Source organism: Onychomys torridus, chromosome 12, assembly GCF_903995425.1.
Source record: "Onychomys torridus chromosome 12, mOncTor1.1, whole genome shotgun sequence".
NCBI lineage: Eukaryota > Metazoa > Chordata > Mammalia > Rodentia > Cricetidae > Onychomys > Onychomys torridus.
Genome location: NC_050454.1, coordinates 6,151,339 through 6,173,564, shown reverse-complemented (window position 1 = coordinate 6,173,564; position 22,226 = coordinate 6,151,339). Strand labels below are relative to the sequence as shown.

The window sequence follows — 22,226 nt, the reverse complement described above, 5'->3', positions numbered from 1 at the left end:
TTTGAAGGAGGGTCTCATCTCTCCTGGTCCTTCCTGAGTCAGACTGAGGCTCTGCACCTGTCCCTCCATTTCAGAACAGCTGTCAAGGGAGAGAAACACAGAGCCACTGAGGAACGTGGGCTGCATTTACAGTGACCATGACCAAGTACGTCACTTCCTCACTTCTGCTGTCTGGACAAAAAGAGGGGCCAGACCCAGTGTATGTGAATTGTGCTTCTGGAAACTACTGAGGATGTCTGCAAGGTGAGCGAAAGGAGAGTCCAGTCTCCAAACCCATTTTACTGAAAGTGGATCCATGTATCTTCTGTGGAACTTCCACCTTACCCTTTCAAGTGCATGAACAAAGGCACTCAAGTCATATTTAAATTTCCTTCCAGCTCAATGACTTTACAAGATCATCCTGAATTTTACAGTTATAAGCCCACAGAGATCTCCAGGAGATTCTCCTGACATGTAAATGCTATGAGATCAAAGGCAGGAAGAAGACTAAGGTGATGGTCATCAATGTGGATGTTCACCATGAGATTCTGGGGCACTGTCCTCTGTTCCCTCTGCATAGGTGGAAACCCACATGGACCAGAGCTGCTAGAGACACCAACAGTGAAGAGCAGGTCATCTCACCATGCCACAGGTGTTGGGGTAGCACCTCCATATCTATTCCTCCATCCAAAGTAGCAAAGAATTGAGAGGTCTGTTGAGGCTCCTCATAAGACATCAATGCTTGGGGGTTTTCTCAAAACTATGTAACGAGGATTTTGTAGAGTTGAGAATATTGATCTTAGAGATTCCTTTTCCTATACATCTTTGAGAGCATTTCCACTTTTTTTAATCTGGGTTATGACAGCACTTTGCCATTGTTCTGTCTCTTGTCTTCAGTGGTGAGCCATGAGAACCTCCAGAGCAGGTCGTGTGCTGCACTCATCTTCATGGTCTAGTAACTGGTATGGGCAGGACACAGCTTTGCTGGTGGATGAGTAGCCTGCTTGTTTCTGTGCAATGTGTGTGCTATACAGAACATAATGGGTACTCAGTGACTACCCGTGGACTAAGCAGTGGGAAGGCATGCACAGGAAGCTCTCCTACACAGTTGCATGCCACAGGCTCCCGTCTACAAGGGATCAGAGACTAGTGGAGGTGCAAGAGCATCAGCAGACAATGACAGCCTTTGATGACTGAGCCACAGTGGCATGTATGAAACGTGGTGGAAAGGGAAGAAGAGAGTATCAGTGATGGGTGGAGAGAGTGAGAGATGTAGAGAAAGGTGCCTCAGAACTAACCACCCATTAGAGGACGGGATGAGGACATTCCAGACAGAGGTGTGAGGTGTGAGGAGGTGTGCCAAGGATAGAAGATAATATGGTATGTGTAAGCAGATGTCAGTGGGCCAACGCTGAGCACTACCCTTGAAGAGCTGGTTATGCTTGGTGGAAAATATCTCTGATAGGACTCAAATAAGAATTCCTATGTGTTTCCTTATGTCTGTCTTCACCCCTTCATATCTGCCTCAAAAGTTCCCTCCCAGAAGATGTAAGTATAAAGTCAAGTTCAGCTCTGTAGAGTCTAGTTCTCTCAAGGGTTTCATTAAAGACTTAGTGGTCATAGAGAAGTACGTCCTATTTGTGTCCAGTCCAACATGACACCATCTATCCATTTCTCACTTCTTTCTTTCCAAGCTAACGAGCTCTTCATTGACTGCATGTTTATTTAATATGTCTATTTCACTTACATACTGAGGTCTCTCCAATTCTTCCCTTCACAGCCTGATAAATACAGATTCTAGAAGTAGATATTGATACAGACCTACACATGGACTTTTTAGACAGAGGACACTTGGTAGACAGTATTTGTAACCCAAAGTAGAAAGAAGCCCTTCAATAACCCAGGAATGGAGTTGAGCGACTTCACTCAGGTGGTAACAGTGTCCTACTTTGTAACTGGCTGAAGCATGTGCAAAGCATTGTGGGGATGAAGATAATGCAGCCTAAATCAATCACCAGACTTCTTTCCATCCTGTATACACAAAAGGGAGGCAGGAAAAACTACAGTGTCAAAGCTGTAAGCAAGCAACTAGCCAAGAAGATGTTGGTTCTAATGTGCTTTAGGCCATGGATAGGACTCAGGTCTCCACATACTAGTGAATAGGGAGCAGAGAGGTCCAAACAGGCAACCAAGGATGATAACCCAGGCCCAGGGCTGATCTTTGCTTCTCTCTTCAAACACAGCAGGATTTTATTTATTTTTCTACTGTTTCTTTTGTTTTGTTTGTTTGTTTTGTTTATTTTGTTTTGATTTTACATCCTGACTACAGTTTCCCCTCTCTTCTGTCTTCCCAGCACCCCCATCCATTCCTCCTCCTCTGTTTCTCTTCAGAAAAGGGCAGGCCTTCCAAGTATACCAGCCAGCCATGGGTTATCAAGTTGCAGTAAGACTAGGCACCTCCTCTTCTGCTAAGGCTGGATGAGGTAATCTGGTAGGAGGAAAGGGTTCCAAAAGCAGGCAACAGAGTCAGAGTGAGCCCCTGTTCCCACTGTTAGGAGTCCCACAAGAAGACCAAGCTACATAACTGTAACATACATGCAGAGGACCTAGGTCAGTCCTATGCAGGCTCCCTGATTGTCAGTACAGACTCTGTGAGCTTCTATGAGCCCAGGTTAGTTGATTCTGTGGGTTTTCTTGTGGTGTCCTTGACCCCACTGAGGACCCCTGATTTTAAATTTGTTGATTTTGAACTATAAGGAAGACAATAGTTAAAAGTTAGAATAAATCTCAGTCCTAATTATTAGAACATCACAGAGGAGTGTGTGCGGATTACTGCCCACCAAAGACTACCACCTTCCTGTCATAACTTAGGCCAGGCAGAAAGCAGAGTAGAGACTCCACAACCAGATGCTCCCAGAAGCCAGCCTCCCTCCCAGAAGCCAATGATGACTTCTCACATACAGATTCAATGAAATTCAGAGTAAAGCCTTTATTCAAATGCTGATAGTACAGCATTTCTCTGAAATAAAAAGAAGGGGGCCAGGCGGTGGTGGCACATGCCTTTAATTCCAGCTCTTGGGAGGCAGAGACAGGAGGAGCTCTGTGAGTTCGAGGCCAGCCTGGGCTACAGAGGGAGCTCTAAAGCTACATAGAAACCCTGTCTCGAAAAACCTAAATAAATAGAATAAATAGATAGATAGATAGATAGATAGATAAATAAATAAATAAATAGGGGTAGTTGCAGGTAAAAATGATCAATTAATATACATTAAGAAAAACAAGCACATAAGAACTTGATAAATAAATAAACTGTAGTCTTTATAATTTTAATGAAGATTCTGTGAAGAAAATGTTTCACCAAAGTATAGTGTGCAATCAATCAGAAATGCTTGTGGCTTGAGAAATCATCATAAAATAAATCCATCCATGTCACATCACCGAGGTCAAGAAACACCATATAAACAGCATGCTGGAAGTCGTATTTCTCTTTTCAAAAGCACATATTAAATTAGCCTTGCATGACAGACACCAAGGGCCATGACATACATTTTCATCAGTCACTTTACAAGTAAGAAGCCAGAGCCTGAGCTGAGAGTAGGGGAGGGACCTAAATCAGGTCGCAAAGCAAATTAGAAGTTACATCATCAGGGCTTCAGGCCCCTCTTTCCTGTTCACAGCCTCAGATTCCTAGGAAGGGTTAGCAGTCCTCTGGAGCAAGAAAAACCCGTCATCCACGGTGAGTGACTCCTTTCTGCATGACTCAGCACTTATTTCTGCTCTTAGTGCAGGCTGGGAGGCCTTGTCCTCAAGACACCGCTGAAAATCCTATTTGAACCATTGTTTCCTGTCAGGGGCACCCAACCTACCCCAGGCACAGGGATTAAATACTTCAGTGAATTAGCAAAGAGATGTTTCACACTCCTCTGCAGATATTTTCCAAACACTTTGGGTACCATGATTGGCCTAGGCATTTTGATACATGGCTTGGTGAGGTGACCTTTTTCTTTTATAAAGATGGTGTCACATGGATGGTGAGGGACCACCGACCCTGTCACAGGAAGAACAATAGAAGGTATCAGAGACAATCACTAGAGAAGAGAGAAAATACAGACACTAACAATTACGGCTTGGCAGGAGGAAAGAGCACATGATTTCATTTGACCTTAGAAAGCATCAAAGGAGTTAACAATGCTCTTGCTTCTTCTCATGGCCAACCTTCTCAAAAAGAAAGAAAGTGTATGAGCATTGCTGTCTCTGTCCTGTTTTGTTGGCAATATAACACACAGCAAGCTGCTTCCTGGCCACAGTACATTTTCTCAGCAAAGTGCTTACAGAAACTGAGACAAGATGGACACGGGACACTCCTCACCATCTCTGAGTTCTTTGACACTGAGGACAGTTGCACCAACCTTCCTGAAATTCACATGTTCCTCTGCCCCTTAGAACTGCTCTCTCTCTCTCTCTCTCTCTCTCTCTCTCTCTCTCTCTCTCTCTCTCTCTCTGTGTGTGTGTGTGTGTGTGTGTGCATGCATTCGAGTGTGTGTGTGTGTGTGGTGGTTCTTATTCATGGGCTATAGTTTCATTCATAGAGACTGTTATGATTTGGCATAAAATGCCCCACATAGGTTTGTGTGTGTGAACACTTGTTCTCCAACCACTGTGAACTGTATCCAGAGGTTCCACAGCCTTTAGGAGGTAGGGCCTGGAGGTAATGGGTTCCTGGGGGGTGGGGTCCTTCTAGGATAGAACCCAGAATGAAGTTCTAGTCCAAGCTCTCTGTTCCCTGATCTACTGAGGAGTAAACAGGTAGCCTCACACTCCTGCCATCGTGGTTAACCGCCATGAACTCCACCATACCTTCCCTACCATTATGGACTGCACCTTCTCACACCATGAGCAAAAATTAGTCAGGCCTCCCCCGAGTTGTGTGTACAGGTGTTTTTATCACGGTGGTGAAAAAAGCAAGAAGTCTGTCTCGCATGTGACTCATGGGATCGCTCAACTACAGCCTCTCAACTACCTGATTCCCATTCCTCTATCTGCTGTCAGATGGCGTGCTAGGGCTGCAGATCATCTAGACGACTGTAAATCAATCACCTTGATTCATATGATCTTCCACCTCAACGAAGCCAAAACTAAACTCAGCATGCTTTTACCTCATCCATAAATGTATTGGTCCTTTTTCAAATTCCAGGGAAATAGATCACAGTGGTAAAAGTCCCCTTGGCATAAAGCTTCCTGAGTTGCTCTCCTTGCCCAGTACTTACCCCCCACCCCCAGTACTTAGTGTCACTACCTTCCAACCCCTGAACACTTACTAAACTCTCCTTGCCTCCGTTTCCATTGCTGTGGCTTCTAGTTCATCTCATCAAGGCCATTACTTGTCATTGACTGACTATTTAATTGTCACCTGTGGTGATTAATCTAATTGTCAACTTACCAGATTGGCCTATGGAGACTGTATTGTCTTAATTGATGTGAGAAGATGCATTTGGATTGAGGGCAGGACTCTTCTCTTGATAGCCTGGACTACATGAACTGAAGAAAGTGGGCTAGCACTAGCAATCATTCTTTGTTCTATTTCTCAAATGTGGATGCAATTTGGCCAGCTGTGGATTAAGCTTCAGCTTCCTTGACATCCCTGTCTTGTAGGACTTACTTTGCGTGGACCTATGAGCCAGGAGAAACATTTTCTCCCCTGGGTTGCTTCTGTCAGGGTATTTTATCACAGCACTGGGAAAAGAAACTCAGAAAGGGTCCCTACCTTTTAACCTCTCCTATACATAGTATATAACAGGATGATAACTCCTCCACATGTACAAATCAGATGGCCGTATCCCTCTTGACCCCTTTGCTGCACTCTGCATATATCCAAACTCCAAACAATAGTGAGCCCACAATCTGTGCAGCTACCTTCCTGTGGAGATTCATGTCTCACCATATCTGCTGTACCTCTTCTCTCATCTCTTCTGTCCTCCGTAACATCCATACCTTGTTTCAGCCATACCACTCCACCCCATTGTTAGTCCTGCCTATTCAACATGTTCCTTCTCATTTCCTTCATGCCATGATTCCCTTTGCCCTTCTACTCATTGCTCAGGAAGCAGATACAAGTTTTTCCCAATTACACTCATCTCATGAGTTATTTACCCTTCCACTGTATCTTCCCACAAACTGAACTTAACCCTTCAGAGCTCCTGACTCAGTGTATTGTAGCTCCTTGTGCATTGGCCTTAGTTTTTTTATTCTCTCCACTCCTACAGTCCTTGATGACCTTGACAAAATTGCATTAATATTCTGGTATCTTTAGTATCAAGTAGAACATGTTGGATGTGTATAAATGGACGTTTCCTATCGTACCTGCCTGAGCTATTGGCCAACCAACTCAGAGGCTGAATACAAATTATAAATGATTGGCCAATAGCTCAGGCTTGTTACTAACTCTTACACTTAAATTAACCCATTCTATTAGTCTATGAATTGCCATGTGGCTTGTGGCTTTACCTGTCCTCTAGCACATCTTGCTTCTGGGCAACTAGCTGGTATCTTTCCTGCCTTTGCCCTCTTTCTTCCCAGCATTCTCAGTTTGACCTAACTTCCTGCCCAGCTACCAGCATGTCAGCTTTTTATTAACCAATCTGAGTAATACATATTCATAATATAGAAAAGGATTGTTCTACAGCATATGTGTTCCTTGTGTATCAGCTGAACAAATGACTACATCAGAGATGTCTTCACTTGGTGAATGCATGACAGAAAATGCAAAGGGCTGTCAATGCCTTTGGCAGTTTGACCCAGTAGTTTCAACATGTGGAAGGCTGAGTTGGTAGGATGACTGGAGTCTAGAAATATAGGTCAGTCTGGGCAAGAGAGCAAAATCCTTCTAACTAAAACAAATGAACAAAGAAAGACATAAAATGCAATGAAGACTTGAGAATATCTCTTCTCAAGTGATTAGGGCAGACATGACAAGAGATTGGAGGTCTTTTCTTCTAGATCCAACATCCAGCATGCATACTTGTTTCCAGAAGCTTGTTGTAAATAGCAATGGAGAAAAAGCGATTTAGAATGCTTGCCAGGTACCAACCACTATGTTGCATCAACAAGTTCCTTGTCATTGTTCAAGGCTCTGTGAACACTGGGTTCTGTGAACAGTTTCGTTGAGTGAGGGAAAGATCCATGCCTTCTTTGACCCCCAGGGATTCCTATAGAACACAGAACCCTGTGTGGTGTGGCACAGTACACTCAGTCACAGAGGATGTGATGTCTAGGTAGCTTGCACTACCAGAGATAGACTGAACAAGAAAACACTTGCTTCATCCTGTAACCACTTTGGGAGGCAAATGACAATCTCAGTTCCTTTCCTGAGAGTAGATCTAGGGACAGAAGGGGCAGAGGAGAAGCTTATCCTGAAACCAGTGGATACTAGTCAAGCAGAAAGTGCACTGGAGGAGCATGGGATACTGTCAAGGAATGAACCCTGGAGTTTTAACATTAGATGCTGTTAACTTCTCAATGTTGGGCACCCTCACTGAGAAAATGTTAGAGAAATAATGAAACATGTATGAAATTCCTAATATAGCCAGTGCTACACAAGACAGCATTTTAGACTAATCAGCTCCAAGATCACCTGAGAATAGTATCATTTTAAGGTCTCTTGATCCACTTCGGCTCCACCTGCCGGAGGAGGTTAACACCTGGGAGTCAGCCTGTTCTACAAGATGCCAGGACATTTAAATGAGTCTAGAAAGTTCCACCCAGGGAAAGAAAAGACAAGGGATGTGGAGAAACACAAATAGCTCTCGGTGAAGTAATGACGTTCAGAGCACACGTCTGATAGTAATTCTGCATTGAAAGTGCCCTGCAGACCCTCTCTAAGATGCCTGAAGGAAAGTGGATGGTTCAGAACATCAAAGAGCAAAGGCCAAATATAATTTTACATTTGATTGTCACTGGCAGATGGGTGAGGGGAAGAGTGACATCTGCCCCCAGGAAGAAAATAAAACAATAAAAATCCTCTGTGGCCTGGTGCGATAGAGCATTCAGGAGGATTATGATACCAAGGCAAGCCTGGACCAAGTAGTAAGTTCAAGGTTAGCCTGACTATACAGTGAGACCTTATCTCAATAACACCAAAGAAACATAGATAAGAAAATATAGCTATGTAAGCATTGTGTACATAAATATGCTCAGGATATTAGAAAGCAAAGAAGGCTACGTTTTTTTATGGGTGACTTACTAGGAACACAAAGAAATGAGCAATGAAAGCCAGAGGATATAATAAACGAGCTGTGAAAGTTAGATAGCTGCCAAAGACATCCACATGTCTCTGCCTCTGTGATGCTGTATGGGCTGGATTACTGGGGAGGGATGATGTTTGGTTTGGGTCAGCCTTTCTGTAAATGTATGGTCATCAGTCACACGCTGACCAAGAGGGACTTGAGGTAAGGAGAACAAAGGGCCAGTCAAAGCACTCATTACACAGTGTGGCCAGGAATGCCCCTTTTGTTTAATGAGACTACATGCAAGCTGTAATAATGACCAGACATGTCTCCAAAATGTGTGAGCTATGAGGGCAGACTGCCTTCTTCTAAAACTCGGGGCTGCTTTTGCTTCATGCTGTTAATGATTTCCTCTCTGTCCTACCTAACTAGGCAATGGGAGGCTCTACACGCCCCTGTGTTTGACTGTCAGTCTCTGATTCTTTCCCCCAAAACCTCATTGGTAGAAAGACTTATTAGGAACTGCTAGATAGTAGTCCACACCAGCTCTCCTCTGGGTAGCAGGGCTGTGGGTATAGAACCTGGAAATCAGGAAGACCTTGCTACTCCCGCTCAGCATCCCAGCAATACAGGCATCTCCAAGATTGCTACATTGTTTTACTACAAATCTTTCCTGACTGTAGGTTTAAGACTCACAATAGAGGAAAAAAATGGGTTGATCGGTTACCAAATCTTCATAAGCTATTTGGAGATAATTGAGTACATGAAAAGAGAGAATCACTTGACATGAGGTTAACCTACAGCTGTGTTTTTAACTTGTCATATACCTGTGGTAAAAGTCCAAGTGTATGCTTTATTCCACTTCCTTTACTATTAGCAATAATGTCTCCTTCATAGTTAATTTACACAAGCAGAAACTGAAAGTAATCCAAATGTAGTGTAAGTAGAATATTATACAGCCATTAAAATAAACAGTATAGAAATTGTAGAAAAGAGCCCCAGTATACTTTTATTTTTACTCAAACAGCAAAATAGGACATACCGCCTAGTGTAACATTAGGCTTAAAAAGATAAAATACAAATATATAGAGAAAAAGTTTACTATTACATTCATCAAAATGTTGGTGCTAGTCTTCTATGGGTTGTGGAAGGACAGATTTTTTTCTCTTTTATTGTATTTTCTAATTCCTACACAGAGAATTCCATAAAGAATGCCTAATGAGAAAAAGTATTATGCTCATAAAAATATCGAGGATGTGAAATGCTGTTCTTTGAGCACCCACATTCTCAGCACAGACTTTCCTTCCCTCAGAACATTCCATTATGGAAAAATCTGTTCCACACAGAAAATGTATCAAAACCTGATCTTCAGAAAAATCTCAAAAGCATCAAAAGTCAGAATCAGAGCAAAGTGAATACCAGAGAGGGAGTATACATGAAACTTGGAAAGTAAGATTGGTAACTTATTTTGCTGCTCTTTAATATATAAACTCTTGTTTCAGGAAGTCAAATCCAGTAGCTTTGGAGAGATGTGTAAAGACAATGTGTGCTGGGAAAGGCTTTTTGCACAAGGAGTTATGAAATTCATTTGCAGACCAAGAAGCTCCAAACCTGTTATGTAAAGGATATGAGCATATTGTGAAATGATATGTCTTAGACAAGTTCAATACTTCCACGAAACCAGTCCCCTGAGAAAGAACTTGGGTTCCAGATAGCCTGGTCACCTTGGCTTGGCAGGATGTGAGTGTTCAAAGTGAACGTCTTATCTAGTGAAGGATATGGAAGAGAAGGGAGAGGTAGAAGCAACTGTGTTTTAAGCTTGGGATAAAGAGCAGTTCAAGATTGCTGACCAAATCAGTATTCACCCTGACCTAGACCTTGGCCTTAAACAATCAGGCTCAAACTGAGCAGACTGAAATCCCCCCATTCTTTCCTTCCATCTTTGATACAACCTCTAAGGCTCAGAGATTAGGGGGCAGAAGAATTGTAAGAGTCAGAAGGCCAGGATATTCCCTTCAGAAGAGTGTCTTCTACACATGACAGAGAGCCTGCGTTCACGAAATCTCAACAGTATGGTTCCGTAAATAAGATCTGAACAATTACATCAACAACTGACGTGTCAATGTGAATGGGGGACATTTCACAAAGCCCCGCCCCTAGATGAAAAGCTATGAGCAACCAATGGCTGCTGAGAGAGGAAGAATAAGTCTTCTACAGAAATAAACCCCATTATAAATTATCTAATCCCAAGTGGCCAGCCCCAAACACATACACATGTAAGCAAAGGGACTCTGCAGGTTGGAATATATAATATATAAGAGTATATGAACTTGATAGGGAACAGGAGAGACATGGGAAGAGTTAGAGGGGAAAAGGTGTAAATGTAGCATTCACATGTGAAGTTCTTGAAAAACAAAAAGAGGTCAGATTGTCTCTCCTGAAACACATCCTCATTGTAGTATGGCGGCATTGTTTGTATTTGTAAGGATTCAAGTCCTGCTTCATCAACAGTTTGTCAGTGTTTTAATCTGTTGCAGCACGCTGGTCAGCAGTTGGGTGGAGAGGCAAAGCCATAGAGCTGAGCTCTGTCTCCATTGGGGCCTGAAAGACGTCTGCGCTTTTGATTTAAGCGCCACTTTGTGGGTTACATGTCAAGATCACTCACCTACAATTTGAAGACACAGACGGTAGGAGAATTAATTAAGCCAGCCCTTTCACAAGATAATGGACAAAAGGCAGTGAAGACATAAATTGATTCATTTGGGGTGATCAATACTTTTTCAGGAGATGGCATGGCAGAGTAGAGAGTTTCAGAGTCAGATAGACATGGGCTTGAATCCAGGCTCCATAACTTACCAGCTGCCTGAGGTCATACAACAGTTAAAACCCCTCGACTTCAGTTTTCCCAAATGTGAAGTGGATCCACAATATGCCTTAGGGAGCAGTGTAATGACTGTACGAGCTAGTGGGTCTGAAAACAACAAGCAGAATATTAAAATCTAGTAGGAATTCAGAACATAGCTTTTTGGGTAGTGGGGCTAGAAGGGGTATGATAATCAATTGTATAGATCCGAGGAATACGTCAACAATCAGGAGCCAAGAAATGAAGTTTAGTGATGGTGGCGAAGTCCCTGGGTTAGCACCAGCCTGGAATTCTGAGTTCAGAAAAGGCTGTTTCTCTCCTCTGAGCATCCTTTTTTATTGTTTTGCTGAGGAAGCTACTCATCTACTACTTGCCTGCAAGATTCCCTCCAACAGCTAGCCTAGGGCTCTTCCCAGGCCAGGGTGGAGTTCCCAAATTAATGTAGAAAGCTTAAAGTCACTTGCAAATAAAGAAAACAATACTGTGGGTGTTGAAATATATTTATTTTTAACATTTTTATCCCACTACAAATCAAAACTCTCTAGTCTGTTTCTGTTTCGTGTTCAGATAAACTTATACCAATGTATAGCAGGAACAGGAAATATAGCAAGACAGCAATTACCTGTGTTGTGCTTTTCTGAAGCAGGAGGCACTGTATGATGGGAACTTCCTGTCTGGTTCATTATGAAACCAGTGCACTTAGAAGACAATCTAAGATAGGTCCTTTTCCAGAGGAAATTCTCCTCCTATTCCACTGGCTCCAACATGGTGGGCCATGGCTGATTCTGTAATAAACCAGCCGTGGCTTCTGAGATTCCTTTACAAAGCTTCCATTTAAGGTCTATCTCCCACAGCACAAGAATGAGATAATTGCTTCTTGCTTATCCTACTAAGTTGAATAATAAATCAAAGCCAGATTTGATTGCATGCAGTATAGAACCTAGTAGGAGGTTGAGGTAAGCATCAATCCTAAATTGAAGGGGTTTAGAAAAAAAAGTGTGTCAGCTGGTGGTAGCATGTGCCTTTAATCCCAGCACTCAGGAGGTAGAGACAAGTAGATCTCTGAGAGTCTAGAGTAAGTTCTAGGACAGCCAAGGTTACACAGAGAAATCTTGTCTTGAAAAACCAGAAAACAATGAAATAAAGGCACTATTATATCAGGTTGTGTATATCAGTCATAGTAAAAACCGAATCTCTGGAGATAGTTAAATGTGAACAGAGTCAAATAATAATATTGCATGAAAAACTATGGTCAAAAGATTCTTATACACTGTGGTTTTATTTTAAAACTCTGAAGTATAGAAAATAATCAAAGAAAAAGTGTTGGAGATTAATACAATAAAGTATCAAGGTCGAGGTTTGTCTCTGGTACAAGTGTCATAAAAGAAGGCTTCCAAACAGGCGTGTCAGACAAGCACCCTGAGCCTCCTAAGGAAGAGCTCTCTAGCCATCACCTGGACTCTAAGGTATGTCTCTCTGGAGGAAACGAAAGCTCCTCTGGGTCAGACACATCCTCTATGCTGCCTTGTATTTCACACCCACCTCCAACACCAAGGGTTCTGAGAGGAATAGTTGCTACTGTGTGCTCATAGTGGGTCCCATCTTTGGAAGAGCAGACGACGGACGGAGGCTAAGAGGAAGTGAGTGTCTACCACTGCCAGCCACTGCAGTGGTGGGCGAATTCAGAAGATGCTGAGATTTAAGTAATGAGAACAAGTGAACGGAGTCTGTGCCACTGCGCCGTGGATTCACAGAGACTGAGCTGAACATCACGTAGACCCACATTTCTTACCATGCTGCAGATGATGTGAAAGCAAAAGAAACCTGTCCTTGAACTCACCATGAGTTCAAGAAAAACAAAAGTAAGTGATTTTATGTAAATCTCAGATTTGTCTAGTTACCTTTTGACGGTGTTATTTTTTTTTTCTACTTAAAAAGTAGAGACCCGCTGTAAATATTGCTTCATACACCACCTTTTACACTTGTAGGAGGAAATCAACACTAATTGGGGCAGCTCTGTGACTCAGCTCATCACAGCTCTGTGGCTCAGGCCCTATAATTATCTGCACTTACAGATTAGCGAACACAATCTTAGATTAAGCAGTTTTCTGGGGTCACTCAGAGAGTAAGTGGCAGAGTTTTAAGTTGACCAAAGGCCCCTCTGCCCCACTCTTTTATTTCTCCATACCACTAGAAGCTACTGCATCACTTAATGAATAAATAGTCAGTTCTTTATTCTTGAACATTGGTAAGAGGGTACATACATATCACATGCTCTCATGACACATACCTGTACCCACAAAGTGATGTAATAGATGACTTTTTAGCTTAGTTGTTGTAATTATATCATAATGTTTACATATGTCAAAACATCCCATTGTATGCCATGACCACCATTATATGCTATTTTTATTGTCAGTTGTACTTCAATAAAGATGGAGGCAAATAAATAAATTCTTACAATACTGATAGTGGCTATATAGGATCCCATTATACAACCATATGTTGCTATTTAATTTATCCTCTATTATTAATTACTAACACCCTTCCCTTGTTGATTAAATGACTATGTGCTAAATAGCCTTATAGATAAAACTTCTCATACACCTTAACTTTTTAGGATTTGTTTATGACCAAATTGCATTCTTTGAAATGACTTACCAATTAAATTTTAAAAATTTCTTTTCAGGCTATAATTTAATTTTATTTCTCTCTTTTCTTTTTTCCCTCCAAACCCTACCATACATTTTAAGAATATTGCCTTTCTAGTTATGTGTGTATGTATGTGTCTGGGTAGCCATGAAGGCCAGCCAGCCAAGAGCACTGGATACCCTAGAGATGGAGTTAGAAGTGGTTGTGTACTGCCCAGCAAGTGTGTTGGAAACAAAACTTTGGTCCTCTGCAAGAATATTAGTTACTCTTAACTGCTAAGCTATCTATAAAACATCATTGATTTAGACTTTCATAGATTACACAAAGGCCTGCTTTATGAAGATCTGCAGAAGTTTTTTTTTCAGCTTCCAATTTTTAATTCATCATTCAAAAATGCTTGCCCAACATTTGTTTCAATATTCAGTATTTGGCCAGATATGATTCTGCACACCTTGAACTCCAGCCCTTCAGAGGCAGAGGTAGGCATTATCTCTGTGAGTTCAAGGTCAGCCTGGTCTACATAGATCTCAGGCTAGTCAGGGCTACATCATGATACCCTGTCTCAAAACAGAACACAAACTAACCAACAATGATAGTAATAGACAGAACTTCCTTTTTATGTTGTGAGATTGAAAAGTTGAGGTATGTAGGTTTGTATAGACATTTTTGTCATTACTAGCTTTATTTCATCTTACTGACCACAAAAGTTCATCTGCTAAGTAGACTCACGCATACATATTTATGATATCATCAAATTTTAATAATCACAACAATACAATTCTCAGTTAAAAGCATGTGTAATGATGATGTCAGACTTTCAAAGTATAAACATAAATTATTCAAATTTATGCTTCCCTGACTCAAGAGGAAAATGAATTGCACTAGTTGATTTCTGAAGCTTTAGATTTGATTTGCCTAATTAATTAATTCTGCATATAAGACTGCCTTGAATTTAGGTACTTTCCTCTTTTCTGTTCCTGTATGGCATAAATTAAATGCCCTCATGTTACTCCAAATGATGTAAGAGAGCCCCTCAATTATTTAATTAATTAAAACACATTTTGGGGAACCTTCTCTTGGCAAAGCACAGGTTTCTTGTGCTAGAGAGAGAAGTGACAATTAGGAAGACACACAGATTGTTTCTGCCATTAAGAAGTAGTATACTGTCAAAGAACTGGGTCTGAAGATGCATGATAACACAACGGATTGGTTAAGGCAGTAGATGTCTGGAAAATGTATATCAAGAATGTTCGAGATGATCCACACAGAGTCATAATGACTACTTATGCATATAGGATCTCTTCTGCAAGGCACACCAGTAGAAAGATACCCAAAGCTGAAGGCCAGGATGATGACTTCTCCTGGAATGTTGCTTTTTGGAGCCATCAATGATAGGAGAAGAAAGCCACCCTACTGGAAGAATGGTGAGTGGTGTATAAAGCTTGCTTCCTATTCTGAAGCTGAAGGGCTATGTCAAAATAGTCTAGACTTACATGCAGCCCTTATAAAGAATGGTAATATCCCACCTGTGAGTCAAGTAGACTTGAAGACCCAGGAGCACATGATTGGAGCTGGGTGGGAAGAGATCAGTGTGTGTGGCCTTTCTGCAGACAGCATGTGAGTATACCAAAGATGTCAGTAGCAGATACAAATCCTCTTCTAGAAGACAAAGAGGGCAGCCAGTCCATGAGCATCAGCACATGAAACTTCATTTCTACACTCCAACACACAGGTAGTCAGCTTGAAGCTTTGACTGGCCCTACTTGGTGCTGTACATGCTAAGTTTTCAGTTTCTTTCTAGGGCTCCAAATATCCCTCACTTATGGCAAAAGTACCTTTGGTTCAGGAGAAATTGCTGAGAAGTGTTAAGTTCCCTGGGAGTTAGAAAAGAGTCCCCGACAGCAGTTCAGTGATGTCATCTAGAGATTTCTAAAGTTTAAGTGATTTCCAAACTCACATGGGTAGACTCTTCACTGTGAGAACCTTAAACTTGAGTTTCCAGAACTCGGGCTTAAGTCCCATATGCCATTGGTTTTGAGCAGATGACTTTAAGCTCTTGAGCCTGATTTTCTGTGACTGAAAGAATTATATGATGGTAATCTCATCTCAGCTGCTCCACACGGTTTATAAAATATTAAATAAGATGTCTTTATCTATGTGTACTGATCACACTATAATCTCTTTGCAAGTATATTTCTAGCATCTTTCTCTCACCTTAGAGAAAAGGAACACCCCAACCCCAACAGACACTTCCTTTTCAGCCAGTACCGATTTCCCATTTTCACACCATCTCCTTTGGATGAGTATCTATAACCACCATTTTCAAACCTCTCTGTTTCCTCTTGAGCTTCAACGCTGCAGACTGCTCCATCCAGTTCTCACACACATCGGACTCTCCCTCTGAGGAGCATCCTACCCATGTCTCTCCCTTGGTCCCAGGCTCAGCACACTGTGTAGGATTGGCCACCCCTCTGGATTCTGCTCCTCTAGCTCCTCTTTTATTCTCAGGGAACCAGAGTGGGCAGTGAGCGGTGAACAGGTGGACTAAGGGTGGTGTGTGCTAGAACGCAGATGAGAAGATAATGCGTTGTCTACACAAACTACAAGTGAAAACCATCTCTTTGTTATGATGGGATGAAAATCATCAATGATTTCAGTGATCAAATCCTCTTCTATGCTAGTGAGGGACCCTCCTGCCAATCCTTTTCCCATTTGGTCCCCCACTAGCTGTGTCCTCCTCAACTTTCATAACTCAAAGACATGGCAGCATCCCAGAAGCAGCCATTCTTATGTATGTCTATTCTAACTTATTTGGTAATCTTTTACTTAAATACATAGGGAAGGATTATTGGGATTATATCGCTAGCAATCCACAGAGTCTATTTAATGAGCAAGGGAATTTATTTGGGGGTTAACTCACAAGATAGAACAAAGGAATTTGTCGAAGGATCTTAGAAGGATGAGGCACGGTCCAATGCTGTTCTCTGTCAAGCTCTGCCCTGGTCCATTTTAGCCTCCAAAACCACAAGGTAGCAGAGAACACAGACTTGCATCCCAGCTTTTAAGGATCCCCCAGTGGCCACACCCCAGGGACATGTACCTCAAGGTCATAGGCAAGCGTAACAGTTACCTGCTACCTCACTGGGGCGGGGCTTCACAGCATGGCTCAAACAGACACCCACTACAAAGGATGGAAATAGCTTCGTTGAATTCCACATATTGACTACTCAAATTCTCAAACTTCAGCTGATCCAAAGGAAACTCTTAATGTTCATTCTGAAACCAGTTACTCAGGAAGAGTCACATGACCATTCTTGATCTCTCACCACATTATTATTTCCCATTCAGTTAACCAGACACAAGAATCCAAACATTCTGTTTACCTACAGGGCAGAGTGCTTGTCCATGGGGACACACCATTCACCCTCACACTTCTGCCTGTCCACCTCCAGTCTACCCTACACCTTCTTTATGTCACACATACATCTTAAATGTTGATGTCTATCATTTTCTGTCTGTCTCACTTCCGTGAAAACAGAAAACCTACTTACAGGGTTGAGAGTAGATGAAACCTTGCTTCCCACACCTAGAATATTCAATACATGGCTTTTAGCAAATGAAAGTGTAGCATTTTTTAACTTAGCAGGTACTCAAAAAGAGCATTATGTGAATAGATCTTATTCGAATACTTCCTTTTGCTCTACATCACAGCCCCCACCAACCTCCCCTAAGGTAGACATTTGCAGTGTATTCGCAGACAAGGATGCATGGAAAAATGAGGAAGCGCTGGCCTAATTACCAGCTTGCTCCGTGATCAGTGCCGCCATCTGCAAGATGAGAGCCTTCATTTGACCCCCTAGGCATGCTGCGGACCACATACCTACACTCAAGTTTCTCGACGACCTCTCTTAAGGAATAATTCAAAGCCGGGTCATCCAAAAACCTGCTCTGTTTCCCACAGCTGCCACCCAGACAGGAAGATAATTTAAGCAGCAGTCACCCCTGAAATCACACACAATGAAAAGTTCAGAGGAACTTGTGTAACAGCACTTTGCTGACTGTCAAATAATCCACAAGAATGTCAGGAGGAAGAGAAAAACTTCATCAGACCTTAAAAACCACCCCTAGGAGTTGCTCAATGCATTTAAGATATTCTCATCTGTATTTCTAAGAAGGGTATATTTACCACCTTCTTAGCCTTGGTTACTATATTTAGAAATACCGAGTCCTGAATGGTTTTTGCATGCTAATTTCCCTGGAACCTTAGAGTAGATTTAAACTACACTTGAACAGGTGTTCTGTCACAGCTAAACTATGGGTTTCAATAGCGATGAGCCTGGCTCAGTGCCTAGTTGAAGGTGACAATGCTCGTTAAACCCACTACGCCTCACGTGATCTAGTGCTCTTGGTGGGCAATCTGGGCCAGACGCGGATCTTCAGCCAGGTTCTATTTCAGTTCACTAGCACTGTCCAGAGACACAGTGAGCTCATCCGACTCTTCAAAGGCATGTCAGGCAGCCTGGGATTGCAATGATGTTTACAGTCCGTGCCTCTCTTATCTGGAGCTGTCTAAAACTCATGTCCAATATTTTTTTTTTTTCTCTCAAGCATCTCAGATGGCAATCTACTCACGTGCCATGACTCTCCTGATTCTGTGGATTCACTGTATTAGCCTTCTTTATTTTTTTTTGCACTATTTATTATTCCTTCCCTTGTGCTGTTGCTTTTTGTTATTTGTTTGCTTTTTCACATTTTCAATAATGGGCATCAAAATCTTCTACCCTAAATCCTCATTGTTAGAATTACATGTACCAGAAGCAATCACGCGGTAATTATTGTGTTTATAACCATACTGTATTAACAACCATAACACATATTATTGGTTTACTTTCCAAAATCTTGGCAATTTTTGTCACTTCCTCTGTACTATCGTTCATCATAATCCCTTTTCTTATTCCTAGGCAATTGATCTTTTGTGTAAAGAGCACGCGTCTGCAATTGTCAGCTTTCTCTCCTGTCTGTCTGCGGTTCCCTAGAGACCACCCTGCAGGCCTGTCATCCTGCATAATACTTCAGCTTCCAGATCATTGAATCTTTCTATCTAGTTCAAGAAAATAGTCTGCAGTGGTACCCAGCTCAGTGGTTTGTACCACTGGATCATTGCCTCTTCTTCTGCCTCCTCTATAAACAGAATTCACTTCACTCCTCACCTGACGCTGACCTGTGGGCTGGCCCACCATATCCAGCCAGCGTTCCTTTGAGAGAGAGTGATTTAAGGACTCTGCTACTTAAGAGGTTGGAAGAGATCAGACTCAAAACATTTGGAAACTTCAGCAAGGAAGGATGAGCTATATGCAGTTCTGAGGAATGTGTGTTCTTCCTACAAGGGACACATTCCTCACAGATCCCCTGCATACTCTATCCATGTAGGAAGTGGATCCAGCATTGTCAAACCTCCTAACCACTCTGAATAATGAAATACTTGTCTTGTGCTTGGTAAATACTTTCATTAAATACTTGCAACTTGTTTGATTTTGCTCAATACTTAAGTACAACCAAAATACTTTTACACACTGGATTCAACTGTATCTGCCAGACTGCAACACTAGGTTAATCAAATTCTTGGACTTGAACCTGCCATTTGCTTCTATTGAGTCAAATTCAACTCATTTATAAGTTTTAAAGCTATGAGCTAGGTGACCCCTCTTTCAAAGGATTTCAGAAAACTTCAAGTCGGCTGAAGAAAGCAGGGACAGCATCATTTCTTGTCTGTCTCCTTGCCCTATATCTAAAGAATAATATCAAATTTTGGCTTGAAAAATGTACCATCCCCAAATATTACTTCTCTGGGAATTTCTCCTGCTCTATACAGCACAATGACATTTCTACTGGATGCCATGCAGTGTACAAAGCATCTAAAATCTATAATTGAAGGAATCTTATAGGCTAATGTGGTCCCCATACTGAACCAGCAAGCTGCTGCTTTCAGATACTCAGCATGCTATGTCAGCAAAGGTATAAGAGACCCGCATCTGACTTAATGGTTCTCTCAGTACCCGGTGGCATAATGCCCTGAACATCATATCATCTTTCTGGAAATAACGTTTCTCTATTTTGTATAAGGCAATTGATTAATTTCTTTAGGGCTCTTCCTGGACTCATTGCCATGGTCTTGCAGAAATGAATATCAGCATTTTCATAATAAACTCACACACTGCAGGGACATATGCTTCAGGAACTAAGACTGATAGACAGCTTTGAGAACGAAGGGGGAAATGATAATTAAATCTAGCACGACATAAAGTAAACTTCAGGATCACTCACGGGGAAGACTTTCTTGAAAGTGCCAAACACAGAGAGACAGCTGTGTAAGCTATCATAGATGCTGGCCGATGAGAAATTGTAGGAGGTGCTGTGAGAGGATTTGGGGTTCCTAGTCATCACTGAGATTGATTTTCCATATCTCACAGTGAGACTGAAAGGTACTGTTTCCCCAGGACTCTGTGATTCATGCCTTTCCAATGCAGCATTAGTAGAGTGTCATGCAGCCCCAGGTTCGAATCTTCTTCCACAGAGACCCAGAGCACACAGCAAGCTCCACTTTGTCATCTCACTTCTTATGTTTTTAAGAATTGTTTTATTGTCTTGTTTTTATTTTATTTTTTACTACTCATTACATCTTGACCACAATTTCCCCTTCCTCCACTCCTCCCAGCCCCCCCAAATCCCTCCTCAACCAATTCCATTTCCCCCAAGCCCATTTTCCTTTTGGAAAAGAACAGGTCTCCCAAGGATATGAATGAAACTTGGCATAACAAGTTACAATAAATGTAGGCACAAACCGTCATATAGAGGCTGGACAAGGCAACCTAGTAGGAGGAAAAGGGTCTCAAAAGCAGACAAACGAGTCAGAGACAGACCCCATTCCTATTAGAAGCCCCACAAGAACATCATCCAATGCAACCATAATGTACATGCAGAGGACCAAGCTCAGACCCATACAGGCTCTGTGATTGGTGCTTCAGTCTCTGAGAACCCCTGTGAGCCCTGCTTAGCTGATTCTGTGAGCCATTTTCTTGTGGATCCCTCTGGCTCCTATAATCCTTACTTTTCCTCTTCCTTGGTGTTCACTGAGCCCCACATAATATTTGGCTATGGATCTCTGTGGTAATCTCACATTTGTATATAACTCTTCAGTATGCAAGTTCATTCCTTTTACATTCATCCTTTTACCTGGTGTCTAAAAACAGCTGGATGTGATGAGGTCTATCTATTATAAAAGCTCTTTCACTTCAACTTTAAAAAGCAGGACCAGACATGGTGGTGCATGCCTTTAACGCCAGCAATATTCAGGAGGCAGAAGTAGGTGCATCTCTTGAGTTCAAGGCCAGCCTGGATTCTGGGTTATAGGACAGCCAGGGATACACAGAGGAACCTTGTCTTGGAAAACAAACAAACAAACAAAAAGAGCCCTCATGATAATAAGAAGTAATCACCCTTTGTTTATCATTAAAAGTTCAGCAAGATCCTTCAAGTGTCTTGGCTGTTTGCATGACAGAACAACCTCAGGTGGTAAAGCAGAGGAGTGAGAAGGGTAAGGCAGATTTCCTCTTGTTCTTAACCAATGGGTCACACATGAGCACATCACCTCTACTGACCATGCCTCAGTTTCTGAGCCACAGTAAAATGGAGAGAACTATACCAGTCCTATCAAGCTCACAGAGCAGTTACAATAATAAAAAAAAAAAAAATGGCTAGATGAGTATGTCAACTGACTTTATAACTTGAAAGCGTCTAGACTGTGGACATCAGCCTTGCACAGTAAAGAAGGATGGAGGAATTTCACAAACAAAACTGTGAGCCTGGGTCAACATACAACATGGCCTGAAGCCGAGCTTAGGAACAGGGGTGTCAACATTTAGAAAGACCTGGGCTTCTTTGTGGAAGTAGAAACATGCTTTTTGGTCTTACCTGGATAGGCAGTAGTATGTGTGTCCTCAAGGCTCTTTTTTTCTTCTGAGACAAGGGGAGGTAGACCACAAATGTTGGCTAGTGCAGGTGTCCCTGGCTCAGAGGAAGTCCAGCAGGAGAATGTCCAAATGCTGTCACCCCACTGATACAGAGCTGCACCTTTGGAGCTGAGCTGAGAGCTGAATGGTCACACTCTCTCAAAGGGGCAAAATCAGAGTAAGAATGTTTGTAGGGTGGAACTCCGGTGTCAGAGGCAAGGAACTAGGTTTGTGGGTGGAGTCTTTCTGGTTCTGCAACAACACACCTAGCTCTTCTCTCTCAAGAAAGTCTGTAGTTCTCTGCCAACTTCCTCTCTGATTGAAATCTGACTGAGGTGAGAAGGAGGAGCCTCACTCTTCTGAATAGTTAAAACTAAATGACTTTAAAGACCATGGTTAACTTTAGTTATCAAATAACGCACTGGCAATGGTCAGTGAGAGGCCCTTGACTGCTGTATCAGAAGTGTAGAAGACACACAGGGAAGCCTGTCTCCGTGAAAA

At 42.1% G+C, this 22,226-nt stretch overlaps 1 protein-coding gene across 1 annotated transcript in view; it reads right to left on the bottom strand.

The window, feature by feature from the left end:
- Positions 1-21,909, bottom strand: part of Tprg1 (tumor protein p63 regulated 1) — a 137,607-nt gene extending 115,698 nt beyond the window's left edge. Inside the window, exon 1 of the mRNA XM_036203223.1 lies at positions 21,688-21,909. The gene's annotated coding sequence lies outside the window, so the exon portion shown is untranslated. The remainder of the gene's footprint in view (positions 1-21,687) is intronic.
- Between the last annotated feature and the right edge of the window lie 317 nt (positions 21,910-22,226).